This window comes from Ornithorhynchus anatinus, chromosome 1 (genome assembly GCF_004115215.2).
Source record: "Ornithorhynchus anatinus isolate Pmale09 chromosome 1, mOrnAna1.pri.v4, whole genome shotgun sequence".
NCBI classification, from domain to species: Eukaryota; Metazoa; Chordata; class Mammalia; order Monotremata; family Ornithorhynchidae; genus Ornithorhynchus; species Ornithorhynchus anatinus.
This window is the reverse complement of record NC_041728.1, coordinates 15,110,488-15,128,644: the sequence shown is the minus strand read 5'-3', so window position 1 is coordinate 15,128,644 and position 18,157 is coordinate 15,110,488.

Sequence of the window (18,157 nt, the reverse complement as noted above, 5' to 3'; positions counted from 1 at the left end):
CCCTGACAGTAAGATGAAGAAAACAGGAGTTCACCATTGGCCCAAACTCCAGGGTTTTCATCAGCAGCACAGAAAACAAAACCATCACTAAATTCTGCTGTCCAGCTTTGCACCAAAGCAGCGATAGAGATTAGAGTAAAAAAAGGCCAGCATGACTTCAAACTCCCTTATCAAGTATCTCCCAACTCTTTTGCGTTGTACTCCACCAAGTACTTAGTACAGCATCATGGTATAGTGGATAGAGCACGGGTCTGGGGGGCAGAAGGTCATGGCTCTAATTCCATCTGTGTGACCTTGGACAAGTCACCTAACCTCTCTATAACAGTTACCTCATCTGTAAGATAGGGATTGAGACCTTGAGCCCCACGTGGGACAAGGGACTGTGTCCAACCTGATTTGTTGGTATCCACTCCAGTGTTTAGTACAGTGCCTGGTACATAAGTGCTTAACAAATACCTTTCTTTTTTTACTCTGCACACAGTAAGTAATCAATTAACATCACCGCGGTATCCAACCTCTTAAAAGACTATGAAACCGTAACCTATTGTAGAATGGACATCCAGCTTTAAGAGCAGTTTCACCTGCCCTACTTATGAACCTACTCAACATCCAACAAGATTACCAACCACGTGGTCCTGGACTGCAGATAGCTGAGGGGCATCAAAGCTCACAGTAACTCAGCTCCCATGAAAAGAATAAACAACAGAAAGGTACCGAAGAAACTGTGAGTGTCTGAACCCTGGAGGCTGGACTGGTTTCTTCATGCACCATTTTGTATTTAACCAGAGTGTCCTGTGTAGTTCATAAAAACCACTTAACGAATCAGTGATAAGTATCTCCGAGCATGCCAATTTTCTTATGTGTCCCTGATGGAAATGGGTTAAGCTGGTGAAAAAGAAACCGTAGTGTAAGAACTCAGCCAATGGAAAAGGGATTCACCAAGGCTTCCACTCAATTAACTTTGGACTCTGTTGCACTCCTAATCAGCTAAGTGATCATTGCACCGGGGGCGAAGCTGAGAGCCTGGACTTCACATGGATCTGCTGCCTGATTTTGGTTTTCCCGTGTTTTGCTGTAGGATCTAGCCTAACAATCCCACTCTGAGCTGACTGGACAGGAAAGGCATTCCAATTTTGCTTTCTCAAGTGTTGAACAGGCTGTCGGCATTCAGTGAATAATAATGGCAACAATAATAAAGATAATAACTACAGTACACAAGTTAAACAAAGAATTACACACATAGGTTGACCGTTATATTACAGCTGGGGAAATGAAGCATGAATTTTCTATTTGGAAATGGAGATGCAGTTTTCTATTAAGCCAAGAATACTCCAGTGGCTGAAAACAAACAAAGATGAGTCACGATAAATTAAGTGGAAAATTTGAAACTGAAAGTTCTCCACCTCGAGCCGATGCTTTAAATAACAGTGTGAGCCATTTAACCTACTTAGATAGGCAGTAACTGAAGAAGGCTTTAATGATAGTAAAGATGAATTTTGAGGTTCTTTGTTATTTGGGTTTGTATTATTCATAACACAGGATCTCCAAGTGCTTAAAAATTTCATTAATTATCATTGCATCTCAAGGTGAAATGCACTACTTTTCCTCTTATCAAGAGAAAAACCAAAGTATCTGAGGCAATGAAGATCGATTACTTATGGTCTCCAATCAATCCATTGATAAATATTTATTGAATATTTATCAATCATTTATTGAGCAGTTACTGTATGTAAGGTACTCTTCTAAGCATTTAGGAGAGTACAATATAAGAGATTTGGTAGACACATTCCCTGATTTACTCTGTACAGGGCACTGTACTAAACACTTGAGACAGTACAATTGGGCTAGTTGACAAAACCCCTTCTCTTAAGAAGCTTCAGTCTAGCATGAGAGACAGGCAGTAAAATAAATTAAGAATAAGGGAAGCATCAGAGTATAGGGATATATACAAAAGTGCTGTGGGAGTGGGAATGGGGTTAGAATTAAATGCTTAGAGGGTGGGACTATAGATGAGGTAATAGGGAGGGAAAATATGGTGATGGGGTATGAGAGATTAGTCAGGAAAGACTTCCTGGAGGAGGTGCAATTTTAGTAGTGTAAGCAAGTCATCTGAACAAGTAGAGGCACCCCAAAACATCCTCACATTTACCAGATGCTTTAAATGCTGTACTGCATTGCCTTTCAACAATCAATGGCATTTACTGAACTCTTACTTTGTGCTGAGCATTTTAATAAGCACTTGTGTGACCACAATACAGTTGGTAGAAATGACTTCTGCCCTCCAGAATCTTACGGTCTATTGAAGGAGATAGACATCAAAATAAATCATGAGTAAGTGAAGCAATCTAGCATAAGGAGGATATACAAGTGCTTATATACATATAAGTGCTCTAGGGGAGTACCCAAGTGCTTAGGGGCTGGACATTTTGTTCTAAACCATAGTTCTTTATGCCCTTCACTTTGGGATCTTGCTCAAGCTTTAGTAGTCATTTGTGCCACATTTCTCTGGAGAAAATAAATGTAAGATGATATCACCCTCATAAGCATCCCCATGTCAAACTGATAGCAGAACGCCCAGTGAATGAGCTAACCCAATTTTTACTGTGAAATAGAACAGAACGGTTAATGTTCTATAAATGATCAGTGGAGAAAAATATCCACCACGTGTGTGAACTCCAAGCAAAACAGTGCTGCCCAAAAGTATTAACTTTTCTTTCAAACAATTTGTTCCAGACAAAAGATTTTTGTTTTTAGCTGGATATTTCAGGCATGACAATAAATTCAAATTCATCACCTTCCATGTAGAGGCAATATGGCCATGTAGAAGGGCCATGTAGATGATATGTTCCCACCAGCCATCCATAGCACTATGTATATCTATATACACACACACATATACACACATAAATATCTATGCATATATATGTGCAACTGTACATTTAATTTTTCACTCAAATATTTTTCTGATTTATTCTTGCTTTTCTACTGCTTCCTCTATGTGTAAATAATTTTTTTGTTCAAATCTCCCCATTTGTAAACTCCTTGAAAGCAGCATATCTGTGTTATGCTTCTGTTCTAATTTTCCAAATGCATATTACATTGCTTTCCACTGAGGAGGTGCTCAATAAATATAATGGATTGGCATTGACTATTATGTGGGTTGTACTTCAGTAAGACATTTCACCCACATTTCATTGGCTCTATTCACTAACCTCTCACTAGATTGTAAGCTCTTTGGGGAGAGGGATCATGTCTGTCAACTGTATCATACTCTACGAAGTGCTTGATACAGTTTTCTGCACATAACAAGTGCTCAGTAAATACCACTGATTGATTGCTACTCAGGATAGCTTCCTCAGTGCAGTGCTGGTTTATGTCTGAATCATCTGCATAATTAGCCTGTGAAAGCTGTCATAAGCTGGGGTTCATAGGCTATAAGTTCTCCATTTCCACATTTCATCTGTAGCGTGAACCCTGGAGCTCAGTACGACTGTTAGATGATCTATTAATATTAATGAGGATGGATGTCACTGCTCTGTTCCTCTCTACACCATTGATGCACTATCAGAGACAGACTACCAGGCTCAAGAAACAATATGTCTGATACCTTAATGTCATTTATTTTTTTATTTATTGAAGGCTACAATGTCTTACGCAATTAAGGTTCAGAAATACCTGTTGCTAAGGAAGGTGCCCAGTAATATTCTGTTTCTTAACCAGAGGCAGTTCCTGTGTAACCTCAGCCTACAGCTCGCTTGCATATATTTTCCGCTGGTCACAGAGGGAACAAGCTCAGAGTAATCCATCACCCCTATTGGGAAAAGAACTCAACTGCATGTCTACTGGAAGTATGATCAATCAAATCAATCAATCGTATTTATTGGATATCCGAAATAGGCAGTCCGACAGTAACCCCACCTTTCCCATGTTGGAGCAGAGGCTGATCGAAAGAAGGGGCAGATGGGAGAATTGTTATAGAGGTAGAATCATCAAGATGTGAGGAAGTCCCTCTAGACTGTGAGCTCATTGTAAGCAGGGAACACATCTACCGACTCTGTTATATTGCACTCTTCAAAGTGCTTCGTACAGTGATCAGCAAACAGTAAGAACTTAATAAATAATACCATTAATAGATTAATCGAGAATGACAGAAGGTAAATGGCAGAGAGAAATCAAAGATGGCAGCAAGGTCGTGAGCTTCTGGATAGAGGAAGACGGTGGTGATGACAGTGGTACGGGAATTAGGGGGAGGAGAAAGTTTAGGAAGGAAAATGAGGACTTCCATTTTTAGCATTTAATTTATGGTGCAAGCAGTGCATCCAGGTGGCAGTATCTTGGGGCAGGAGGTGAACATCGTCATCGTCATCATCAGTGATGGTATTTAATGAGTGTTAACTTTGTGGATGCAGACCACTCTACTAAGTGTTTGGGAGGGTATGATATAACAGAGTTGGCAGTCACATTCCCCACCTACAGTGAGCTTACAGTGATCTGAAATGATGGGCAGTGAGAGTTCAGAGCAGAAGACTAGATTTGAAAGCCATCCCTATAGAAATGGCATCTGGAACTAAGCAAGTGGATAACCTCCCCAAGGGACTGAATGTAGAGCAAGATGTCTAAAGGACCCCCAGAAGAGTAGAGGATGATGTGCAGCATCTGTTCAAATCTAACTTAGGCTACGAAGTGAAATGAATTTGTGTCAGACTTTACCTTCTATCACAAAAGTACCTCACCACATGGCCCATTGATCATCACATCCCTATGCTCACATATGGTGCTGCAGAAAGCTCAAAAGCAGTGCATTTATGTAAGCACGCTTTCTATGTCTTGGCAAAAGCTCATCATCCCTCAATTCTGTAATCGTACAAATGCAATAAAATACTTTATACTCTGCTTTAGCTGTCTCTCCTCTGTGAAGAAACAATCCAAAACTGAAGAAAAAAGGATGTCTCCTCTCTCAGGTTGTCTCTTCCCAAGCAATATGGACTCCATTACTGGAAGATTGATTAATGCCTATGGGGATATTCATCCATGATTGACTAGTGATGTCATTTTTGGAATCGGAGGATTCTAAAGTCTACAGTGTGTTGAGGCAGGAGATACTACCCCAATGTAGACCTCTGAATGTAACAGGCTGCAACTCCAGCTTTCAGGCCAGGAGTTGGTTAGAAGTCCCAAAAGAGCTCAAACAAATTCCAGAGAGCTGTAAAAACAACAGAATGGAAACCACATGGAAAAGAATGAAGCCTCAATGTGTGGAGCAACTCCTGTACTATGTAGATAGATTTCCTACATGTATATGGTTTATGTTCAACTAGGATGGGTTTGGAGCACTGTTTTTCTTTACCGCTCTTTTTGTTGGTTTTGAAACCAAATGTCAAGAAGATTCTTTTGTGTTGCCTAATGGTGCCGAACAACTGTTTCTCTCTTGCCCTCTCTCCCCCTCTCCCTTGCATGCTCTCTCCCTCCTCCCAGATGACAAATCCTACTCCACTATACAATGGCTCTGCACATGGCCTACTCTTTTGCTCTCTGAAGAAATCCACACATCTGTTCTGAACCAAATAGAACAATAGAAATAGGGGTGCTGACGAGATCGCACCTGGAGGAGCTGCAAACTACTGGAGTTCCCTGTAGTTTTTGCTGCAGTTGTCTTTCCCCTTCATCATTCAATTTCTGAGGAAACATCACACCGGCATGCCCCAGTAGGCAGACAGCTTGCCAAGTTTTAACTAGAAGCACTCCCCAAGTCTTTACCAAAAGAAGGCATGATGTGAGGTATATTTCAATAATGGATGCATTTCCTGTCTGAACATTCCATTACCTCATTCTTTTTTAAAGTCAATTTAAAACTCATGTCTGGTGCCAAAGTTACAGCCTGGAGTCCAGGCTCCATTTTTGAATCCATAGAGAAGGTATTGCCAAAGCCTACCCTCTCCCTGACTTTTCCATCACTGTGGATGGCTCTACCATCCTTCCATCTCACAAGCCCACAACCTTGGCATCATTCTTGACCCCGCTTTCTCATTCACCCCACATATCCAATCCATCACCAAAACCTGCTGGTCTCACTTTCACAACATTGCAAAGCTCCGTTTTTTCCTCTCCACCCAAACCACTACCACATTAATATAATCACTCATCCTATCCTGTCTGGATTACTGCATCAGCATCTTTTCTGATATCCCAACCTCCTGTCTCTCCCCACTTCAGTTCATACTTCACTCCATTGCCTGGATTATCTTTCTACAGAAACCCTCTGGGCATGTCACCCACACCCACTCAAAAATCTCCCGTGCTTGCCTATCAACCTCCGTATCAAGCAAAAACTCCTCACTATTGGCTTCAAAGTTATCCATCACCTTGCCCCCTCCTACCTCACCTCCCTTCTCTCTTTCTCCATCCCAGACCACACACTCTGCTTCTTTGGTGCTAACCTTCTCACTGTGCCTCGTTCTTGCCTGCCCCATCGTAGACCTCTGGCTTACATCCTACTTCTGGCCTGGAACGCGTCAAATCCGCCAATCATACTTCCCCCCTTCAAGGTCCTACTGAAGGCTCACCTGCTCCAGGAGGCCTTTCCAGACTAAGCCCCCTTTTTCCTCAACAACCCTTCCCTCCCCATCGCCCTGACTCACTCCCTTTGCTCTACCCTCTTCCCCGTCCCATAGCACTTGTGTATATATGTACATAACTATAATTCTATTTACTTATATTATACCTGTTTACTTTTTTGATGTGTATGTATCTATAATTCCATTCATTTATATTGACACTATTGATGCCTGTTTACTGGTTTTGATGTTTTTCTCCCCCTCCAGACTGTGAGCCCATTGTGGGCAGGGATCGTCTCTCTTTGTTGCTGAATTGTACTTTCCAAGCACTTAGTACAATGCTGTGCACACAGTAAGCACTCAGTAAGTATGATTGAATGAATGAGTAGTTGTGCTTACAAGGTTTGCCCCCAAGATTGACTCCACCCACTCAATATTGGCTGGGTAAACACAGGGCCTCCTCTGAACCTAGGAACTGGATGACCCAGACTGACCTAGTCCATCATAATCATTTTATCAGGGATGGACAGAACTCCCTACATCCTATCATCCTTAAGAGTTGCAAATCTGCCCCATGGAATTTCTTCCACCAAGCCAGAAGAGGAGTGGAAGGAAAGCAAAATTGATTTGAATAGATAGCACCCAAGATGACTGCTGGATTATAAACTCCTTCAAGACAGGGATCATGTCTCCTTACCGATTGAACTCTCCTATATGTGTGGTACAGTACACTGCACAGAGTAAAATTGCTCAATCAATACCATTGATGATTTGATTGATTGATTGAACTGGGTAGATGGTAAAGAAATGATTACAGTAAAGTAAAAAGAGCACATTCTCCCATCAAAATGTATACTCCCAACATGAAATCAACCTGATTGCTGAATATGACTTGCTACTTTCCACCTTACTATACTTCCTGGAGAACCTTAGCTCACCGTCTTATTTAATAATGCCACACCTGTGCCTCCAGGAAGCTCTTTCTCAGACTGGATGCCAGAGGATCTTAGATAAGGTGGTTGTTCCCAGGAGGGTTGGTAATAATAATAATAATAATGATGATGGTATTTGTTAAGCACTTACTATGTGTCAGACACTGTAAAAAGTGCCGTGGTGGATACAAGCAGATCGGGTTGGACACAGTCCCTGTCCCGCATGGGACTCACAATCTTAATCCCCGTTTTACAGATGAGGTCCCTAAGACACAGGGAAGTTAAGTGACTTGCCCAAGGCCACTCAGCAGACATGTGCCAGAGTTGGGATTAGAACTCATGACCTTCTGACTCCCAGGCCCCTGATCTATCCACTATGCCATGCTGTCAGAGGAAAGTAGGCATGGAGACTGTCTGTGTCCACCCTCTAAAATTAGTATTTGAGAGGATGGGGCAGAGAATGAGGATGCATACAAAGCCTAGATGGTCACATCAGATTGAGGTACAAGTCCCCTAGCTATCAGTCATTTTTATAAAGAGACCACTTTCTATATTCAGAGTTCTGTACTAAATGTTTGGGAGAATATAATACAGTAGGCAGATATGATCCCTGCAGCCCAAAAGATTACAGTGGCCACAGGATTTTTTCATCTAACCCAGGAGTGTTCTATTGCCTTAGAGAATGGAAAGTCTTTAAAACTCACTTTCTCCTCCTTGGCCTTCTGGTCAAGAACACAAGCTGACACCTTTCTGAAGACTCTTCCCTTAAATGGGTCAGTGGAGCTTGAAAAGAAATGCCCTGGCATAAATGGGAATTCAAAATGAAGCCTCTCGTCCAATCAAAACGAAGGGACAAAAACCTCAACGGGAAATGGAAAAGGGCATGCCAAAGCACAGTGCGTGGTTGGAAGAGGAACTGGTGCCTGGTGGTAGGGATGACCAGGAGAGACTAAAACAAATGAAGAGAAAAATAAGGATAAATTAAAAAAAAGATTGACCCTTCTGTTATGTACAGAGGTCAAATTTGATGATAAGTATGGTGACAGTAACTCTTTCCCTAGCAAGCAAAGACACTCATATTACTATTGTGCCTATTCCAGAAGCATTAGGATCATTTTGCTGGAAGATTTAAGCAGAGCCTTTCAAATTTCAGAGCATTCCCAGCCTCACTGTCCTGTCATGTTCAGACAAGAGTGCTTATTCATAAGGAACGGTCTCTTCATTCTTTAGTCATTAGGAAAAATGGGTCATAGATCATGTCGTGTTGTCGGTAACCTAGTTATAATTCTGGCAGGAGAAAAGTTCTAAAATCATGAGTTCATCTAGAAACCTTTAAAAACTCATTAGCTTCTGATAATTATACTAATATCTAAAGCACTAGAACCATGGAGTTAATTTCTGCAAAAGATCAGCCTGCAAACGTGTTCTGGGGAAGTTTTTGTCTTTTAACTTCTTTGGAACAAAAGTGATGGCAGCTCAGGGCTCAAATGTGACATCCCATTTCTGATGCAGGGAAGACAGAATGGCACAGAAGGATTGTGCCGTGAGTTAGCGGATTCTAAAATGAAAAGGCAAAAACGTGAGAGCAGAATCGCAAAATGTTACTCTGAGTCTGAGCGTTGGAAAGGCTTCTCCACTTGTGATTGATTTGCATCCCTGCCTATGTCTGAATTCATAATCCATAGGCACAGATGGAGGTGTGATAGATTTTTTGAGCATGTCTATTTATTCATATCCCGAATTCAGTTGCTGAGTCGGAAGATGGTAAAGGCTGCTGTGAGCAGATGGTACATAGGCACGTTGGCTTAAGAAGCAACATACTTTAAAGATAAGTGGTACTGTAGTAATAATACTAATAATACTAATAATAATGCTCAGCACATATCTGGCACTTTCAGTCTGCTAACACTAACTAATTAATCTTCAGTAGACCCCTGTGAGATAAATTGAGTGATTTTTAATTATCTTCTATTCGTCAGTCAAGAAAATGATGCCTGGGATCATTTGATTCTTTTGAAATTCAGAGATTGCATCCATCCACTGACAAGGAGAGGTTTAAAGGGTTCTGGTCCCAGAAATGAATGGCTACTTTATGACACAAAACAGACCTCTCGAAGACATCAGGGGGATATGAATTTGAGATTTGGATGATGAGTTCAAAGGTTTGGGTGGATTTACCCCGACAATAATTTACCTCCAGTAGGAGTTTGATTTTGGCACAAGGCAATGAATATCATTAATAGGTAACTTCTGCTCGATGGTAAGCTCATCGTGGGCAGAGAATGTGCTGGTTTTTTGGTCATATTGTACTATCTCACATGCTCAGTACAGTGCTCTGCACCCAGTAAGCACTCAGTAAATAGGATTGACAGACTGACATCAGCATGGGAGAAACTACTGGTGGAACTAAAGTAAGTCGACAGAGCTAAAAAGCACTTACAGAAGGCTCCACACAGGGGACACCATGGAACTGGACAAGCTCAGAATACTAATCCCAATTTTTCCACTGATTTGTTGAGTGACTTTGCTCTAAATCCCAACTTCTCTGGGGCTCACATTCTTGATTGACAAATTAGAAAAAAAAACAACAAGATGGCTAGGTAGGGCTGTTTCAGTCATTTAGCTGTCCTGAGGGAGAAAAAGTTAACCATCCCTTCCCATTCTGTGTGACATCATCACATGGAGCTGTGATGAGAGTGTGATTTGCATAAGAGGCATTTGCTTGGATTACGACTGCATCCAAGCAACCAAAACAAAACTACCAATCCCTATTAGAAGGGATTAAACTATGAGCCAACATGGTACCGGTACATGGTACCATGGTAATCATGGTACCGCTATTTTGCAATCCGCCAGTCATAGTCTGATGCTCAACTGCCATGTACATCTGTGTGGCTGTGATGGAGGCCTAGGCACGGTCAGCTCTGTCCCAGAAGGTGCCTCTACCCAGAGACTGTACAACTTGGGTGGGGATGATCCTTTCTGTGGCCAGAGCAGCCCTGTTCAGGAAAGGAAAATGAAAGGTCAAATTGGGATTTATTTTTGGCCTTAGTTCAACCATTTCTAGTAGGGATTGGTAGATTTGTTAGGATGTTCGGACACAGTCATTCATTCTTTCACTCAATCAATCGTATTTATTGAGTGCTTACTATGTGCAGAAAATTGTACTAAGCACTTGGGAGAGTACAATACAACAATAAACAGACACATTGCATGTGCACAATGAGCTTACAGTCACAATCATAAGCCAAGCAAATGCCTCTTAAGCAAAATACGCCCTTATCACAGCCTCTACATAATAATGTCACATGGAATGGGGGGAGATGGTTAACTGTCCCTCCAACGGGGCAGCCAAATGTCTGAAACATCCCTACTTAATCATCTCATTTTTCTTTTTCTTATTTTGTCACTGAAGAATTTGAGGCCCAGAGTAGTTGGGTTTTAGAGCAAAGTCACCCACCAGTGAAAAGAAAAAACAAGGCTTCTAGTTAAGTCCTTTTCTGGGTCGTCATCCCCACCCCACTGCAAAGGTGCAGACAAACCCGGTGTCTACCTTAGGACCTAGGCCAGACAGTCGGGGACTGATGAGGAACCACCGGTGCTTTCCTGCTTTGAGGTGAGAGACAGGAAGGGCTTCCCAACTCCAGCTGCCACTCCAGAGCCTGGGCTGAGTCAGGAGACAGACTCGATCTCCCTTGCCCTGCCTGGATAGCCTCTCTTTCTCCCGGTGGGGCGTCATGATCCATCCTGAGGAAACAGAATGGAGCTGCTTCAGTTTACGCCAACGTCTCAGTTCAGCAGTGGAAGCCAAGTTCATGCATTCCCCAGTGTACCATTCATATCCCCCCAGTCCACACTCCCATGGTAGTTCTGCTTTCCTTCATCCCAAGCTTCACTAACAGTTCAATCTTCCTCTTCCCCAACACCATTCCCTGGTTGGAAGATTGGGAGACTTCACAATTTAAACTATGAAGACAACTGATGAGGAGCAGCTATAAACTGCTCATTTATCAGATCATCTTAAAGGATTTTGCTTGATTTACGTGCTGCCATGTCTAAATTACTTCAGACAGGCTAATGCTATGATATCATTTGGAAGTCAAACCATGAATTCAAACGTGTAGCATTTCTTCAGAGGAACCCTTGACTCCACCCTTTTGCTCCAGAGCCATTGCTTTGCTCCGCCATTTCCCTGCTGGAAGATTATTTTTTATTCTTTCAATTAGACTAGACTGTAGGATCATTGTAAACTCACTGTAAACCCGTCTAGATACTAAGTTGATTGTGGACAGGGAACATATCTACCAACACTTTCATTCTGTACTTTTTCAAGAATTTAGTACAATGCTCTGCACACAGTAAGCTCTCCAATGAACACGATTGATCAATAGATAGCCAGGCAAGTCTACAGACAACGCATTAACCACAGCATGCGAGTCTGCATTTATGCAGCGATACTGGCTCAGCAAGGCCTATGGGAGTAGGCTCTCTTCCTGGCAACATCTCATAGACTTTGTCTGTAAGTAGCCTGACTCAAGTTTTCAAGTTTTACAGGAAAAAAAGGAGCAGATAGTGAAGGGATGCTTAACTTAGGAGAGAAATGCTATTCCCCAGTGGAGACCAAAAATCAAAGCAGGGTCAAAAAGTCACCAAAGAATTGGGTTACTTTGGTTCTGTCTACACAGGTATGCCTCTTGGTCCATCTGACGATGATAAGGAGGACAATGGAAGTCTGACAATAATGATATAGCTAGAGTAGAACGTTTGGTGTCCCTTCATTCTAATGAGTCTCCCTCGTTCATTTTATCCATCAGTTCCATGAAAGCTTCCATTTCAGAGCACTTGTTCTGGACCCAGTAAAGCCGTTCAGGTGCTGCTGCCTCAGCAGGAAACCTTCTTCCTACAGTGGGGCCGCCAATTATTTGTAGCAAAACTAAAACAGAGGAATGAATATTACATGCTGATGGATGCTTGTCAGAAAAGGGAGCGAGGTACTTTCAGTGAGGCTTGTCAGACACAATACTTTCAGCAAATCTGCATTTTCAGTGGCAAAGTGGCTAGAGTCTTCCAGCTGCTCCACTTGTGAACCTCAAGATTTTGCTCATACATTTAAATTATAAATGACAGTGCATTGGAATGGAAATAGATGGCACATTTAAAAATAAATCTAGTGAAGCACTCGGAAAAAGAAATCGCACTTTGAAAAGGAAAGAAAAAGTTTCTGGTGTGCCAAGCTTAGTTTTCACTTGTTGTCCTATTTACTCTTCCGCAGCCCTAAAATTAGCAGATCTTTCCTTTTTCTTCTTTAGCCCCTTTTGCAAGGCACTCCGAGTGGAGCTGTGCAAGTTGCCGGGAAGCTCAGAGAGTGTGCTGGGTTGTAATGATAACAAATAGCATGCCAAGGTTGAGAGCCAATCTGGCACCGTTTTCTGGTGTGTCAGCATTTAAGTATCATGGCAACGTACATGCATCCCAGGAAAGAGGGGAACACAGAAGAAAGAAAGCAATCACCAAGGAAGGTTGAACATAAAAGGACGGCCCAGGTACTCTTGCTTTATCGAATAAACCCTAGATAAATATCGACTGGCTGACTGAGTAAAAGGCGGTATTTACTGAGCACTTACTCTATGTGTAACACTGTGTTAAGCGCTTATGAGAGTACAGTAAATTGAGTTGGTAGTAGACAGGATCCCTGCCCTCATGGAGCTTACAGTCTAATTGATAAAACCACAGTGCCACTCGCACTCTCTCTATCCTGACCTTCAGTCTTTGTGCAGGGATTTACCCAAGTCAGCTTTCCAGGACACAACTTAGTTTTAAAACAAACCAGCAGTTGAAGCATCATTCTGTCGTAGGATTTTTTTCCTTAATTTATTCCATGAGATCTGGGTTCTGAGTGTCTTCTTACATATGTAAACTGTAAAGAATAATTCGGAACTTGAGCATGAATAACTGTAGCTCCTTGGAAGATCTGCTTCCATTAATAGGAATTTGATCTTCAGGAAGAGTTGAAAAGTTCCACTTTTCCCTGGACTGATTTGTTCTGAAATGCAAGACTTGGATTTTCCTTCTAAACTGAAAGATGTGCCATTGTACAGAAGAATAGTTTCATTACCAAATCCCACCCAACCAAAAAAAAATAGTTAGAGGAGACCTTTCTCTGGTTTAGGTTGCAGATAAATGAGGCTTCTATTTAGAGTAGGAAAAACTTAGAAAATGTGTCTAGTGTAGAAAAAACAAAAAAAAATGGAGGAAACAGGTTACAATTACTTGGGAAAGCTATAATTAACTGAATTGGTGAAATTTATCAAATGTAGGATTATGGTTCTTCTATTACACCACAAGTAATAATATCCGTCCATCACGAAAACTTGTACACAAGAGCTCTTGCACTTTGGTCCCACCTCTGACTCTAACACTAACTCGTCCACGTACCTATTTTTCCATTCTGTTTTTCTCCTTTCCATAATTTCTTTTGTATCTGCTCTCTCCTCCTCCCCGTCCGAGCCACTAGATTGAGGGCAAGGATCATATCCCATAATTCCATTGTATGTTCCAACACTTTGCACACAGTAATGATAATGTTTACTATATGCCAAGTATTCTACTAAGTATGAGCCCATGGTTAGGCAGGGATTGTCTCTGTTGCCGAATTGTATAGTCCAAGTGCTTAGTACAGTGCTCTGCACATGGTAAGCACTCAATAAATATGATTGAATGAATGCTGGGGTAGATGCAATATAATCAGGTCGGACACAATCCCTGTCCCAGACGGGGCTCAGTCTAAGTGGGTGGAAGAATAGGCACTGAATCTCCATTATACAGATGAGGAAATCGAGACACCGAAAAGTGTAGTAACTTGTCCAAGGTCAGAAAGCAGACAGGCAGCAGAGCTAGGAATAGAAACCATGTCCTCTGCCTCCCAGGCCCATGCTCTTTCAGTTAGGCCATGCTGCTTCCCAACACACAGTAGATGTTCAATAAATACTATTGATTGATTGATTGTTGCCATCTGAGCTCCTGATTCCAATAATGAGATTTTAATTTGCTTATGATTGCCAAACTCTTTTTCTTCAATACCGCTCTAGGAAAATTGATTTCAACGGTAATAATTTTCTTTATTCATTCAAATTTTATAACAATTGGATTTGTACTGGAGACAGCTGATCACTGTACTTAGTTTTTGCGAGGCTGTGTGTTTTGGCAGTTGGCACGTCCAACCTGGCCTCCATGGTACTACATAACTGGATCCATGTGGGGACTAGGTGATAAATATTCAGATATTGAGTTCTCACAATGGAAAATAAGCATAAATGAAATTCAAATGACAATTTAAGACCACAAAATCAAGCTTCAAATTAGAAAATCCCCAAATAGATTACCAACCTCCACTACTGTGGCCTACTGGCTCGTCATTTAATTGATCCTCTTTCCAACTGCTGGTGGAAGACAGCCTCAGGCAACCAGAGACAGGAGAACTCTGGGAGTTTGACTCTAAATGGTACTAGGCCTTACTCTCACAGACTGTCGTAATCAGCCCCTTAACTTCCTGAGAAGTTTCTCCTTTTTGTCTCTGCCTTTCCCTGGCCAACTTCCATTAGGACCTCTGATTGGATGCTTTGAAATGACAGCTTTCACCAAAGTCTGACACTAATATTCCACAGCTTAACACTGTCAGAACTGAGGTGAAGTTACTTTCATCCCAGCCTTCCTGAGGAGGACACGATGAGAGGAGCAGATGATAACAGGACAACCAAGTGGCTTTCAGAAGGCACGTTCAAATTGGATAAGGTGGGGGCGGGTTGGAACAAATGCTTGACAGAGTGAAATACAGTTGCAGACGATAGCGGTAGACTGTTGATATCTGTAATTGGCAGAGCAGCCAGTCAATCAATGAGACACCAAGCTCCATGAGCAGAGGAGAGACGATGAAGAGGCCTACAGTCTATTCAAAAAGAGCAACAGGTGCTGCAAGCACCAACTGCATCAGCCTGAGGAAAGACAAAGCATAAAGACTGGAAAAGATTGTCTGAGGTGCATTAATCTTTTCAGTCACACGTATGTGAATGGGCAGGGTATCACTGCCGTTAGCACTGACTTAAAAAATCAAGGACAGGTAGCTATAGAAAATACAGTCAGAGGAGTCTTTTGGCAGTCTTCCTGTATGAGTTCTTCAAAATACTCAAGATGATATTTGATTATTTTTAAAGCTGCATTTTTAGAGCGTCGTCTGAAATGATCAATGGAGGATTCGTTTGAATGAAAATACCTATGAAGCCTTCAAGTACTATCAATCTTTAATTTGGTATAACGTGTGTGTGTGTGTGTGTGTGTGTGTGTGTGCATAATACACATACCTATGAACATGGAATAAAGATGTTGTCCATTCTAGTGCCTGTGTGAATGAGTCTCCCAGCTGTATTATCACTCATTTTCCACTTTCTAACTTCTCAGTTTCCTACTTTAGAAAGGTACAGTGACTTCTCACTCCTTGATCATTATGAGTTTACAAGGAACATGGCATCTACAGTTGTGAGGACTCTAACATCATCTTTAATCAATCAATGATATTTTTTGCATGCTCACTGTTTGCAAAGCAGTGTACTAAGCACTTGGGAGAATACACTATAACAGAGTTGGGTAGATATGTCGGTACCGTGACCAAAAAAAGCTTCTAGTCTAAAGGGGGAAGAAAGCACACGATGAGACCACCAAGCGATATCTAAATCTAGGCTTCCTGTCCCTGGAGATTATCATCTTGGTTAATGGGGTGCTTGTGCTGAGGATTCTGAAACATTAAACAGGAGATTTTGCCAGTGATATGAAAACCTGCCTTTTCCTGAACCAGATTACCGACCACAGGGAGACACAGTCAAGACTTAGTACCACCCCCTAGTGTACACATTTGGACACTTTTCTGGAAGTCATTGAGGACGAGGGCGAGGGTGGGCATCCCAGGTCCCAGGATATCTTTGCAGTTGTTGGGGGGCATGGCAGGAGAGTTCCTCAGCTCTCCCCATCAAGAAGTTAGATTAAGCTCTCTTAAGCAGACCTATTTTCCGCTAGAGGAATAGAGCTCAAAAATTCTAACAAAAGGTGATTAATGCAAGCTCAAGAATGAAAGCTCTGTGACAGGCACTATCAGTAACCTGGCATGCCTCGGCCGAGTTTCTCACAATCAAACCTTTTCCTCACTGGCTGGATGTGCTTTATACGATATTCTGAAATTTAGCCAATTTGTAACTCTATTCAATTTTAGAGTGGGAGCAAGTTCCCAGAGCTGTTCACCTTTCAGAGAAAATTCTTTTCATCTGATTTCCAGAATTCAAACCTTGCAGACCACTGACAGGGACACCTCTGCTAATCTCATGTCATGTGATCTGGGGGACAAGGGAGGGTCTCATCAGTGGCAGCAGTTACACCATCATCACCATCATCATCATCATCTTCAAAATCCTTTGCAATTTTTCCTAGGCATTCCAAAAACGTTAAACAGGACTTCTAGAGCTTCCAGCCAAATAGAGATCATGAATCGTGTGTTAGCATTGAACAACCAATCGATAAACTGTATTTACTGAACACTTACTCTGTACAGAGCACTGCTGTACTAAGCGCTAGAGAGAGTACAGTATAACAGAGCTGATAGACACACTCCCTGCCAACAACAGGCTTACAATCTAGAGGGGAAGACAGACATTAATATAAGTAAATTATGGATATGCACATAAGTATTGTGCGGCTGATGGAGAGGTGAATTAAGTGTCCCCAAGTGCAAGGGGGATGCAGAAGGAAGGAGCAGAGAAAATGAAAGCTTAATCAGGGAAGGCCTCTTGGAGGAGATGTACTTTTAATAAGGTTTTGAAGGTAGGGAGAGTGATCGTCTCTCGGATATTAAGATGGAGGCTGTTCCAGGCCAGAGGCAGGAAGTGGGCTAGAGGTTGGAAGCAGGATATACAAGACTGAGTTATAGTGACAAGTTGACATTAGAGTAAAAATGTGCAGTCTGGTTGTAATAAGAAAGCAGCAAGGTAAGGTAATTGGGGGCAAGGTGATTGAATAAATTATGAATAAATCAATAAACATATGAATAAATAATAGGATAAACGTGAATTGGGTAGAGTAATACATGTCCATTCACTCGAACTCTACCAATCTCAACCAGTGGCATTTAAGGAGAGCTTACAGTGTGCAGAACACTGTAGTAAGTGCTTGGGAGAGTACAATATGAGTTAGAAGTCACGATTCCTGCCCTTGAGAAGATTACAATCTATCTTCCTGGGCATCTTTCATAAACTAAACAGTCATGCTGTGAGAGTGAGACAGGGATTTGCATTTCCTCCACCAAGCAGGTCAGGAAAATTCCCAAATTTAAACTCAGAGGGGACTTCAGAGGTGGGCTCAGAGAAGAGGTTAGGTCCTATGTGAAATTCCCTCCTTATTTCCAAGCCCCTTCTAGAAAACTCTACTAGTGGTAATGGGCAGATGCACTAATTTCCTGTGGAGACTCTAACTCTGTTCAACAATGGCACAGAGACTGATAGAAATATGGGCCGAGAGTCGATTACCTTAGTTTGGCTGAATCCATTCCACTGCAGTACCTGCTTGACATTGTCCACTCAGATTTGCCTTCAAATCCAGAGAACTTCCAAATTGATAGCATTTTCATGTTCT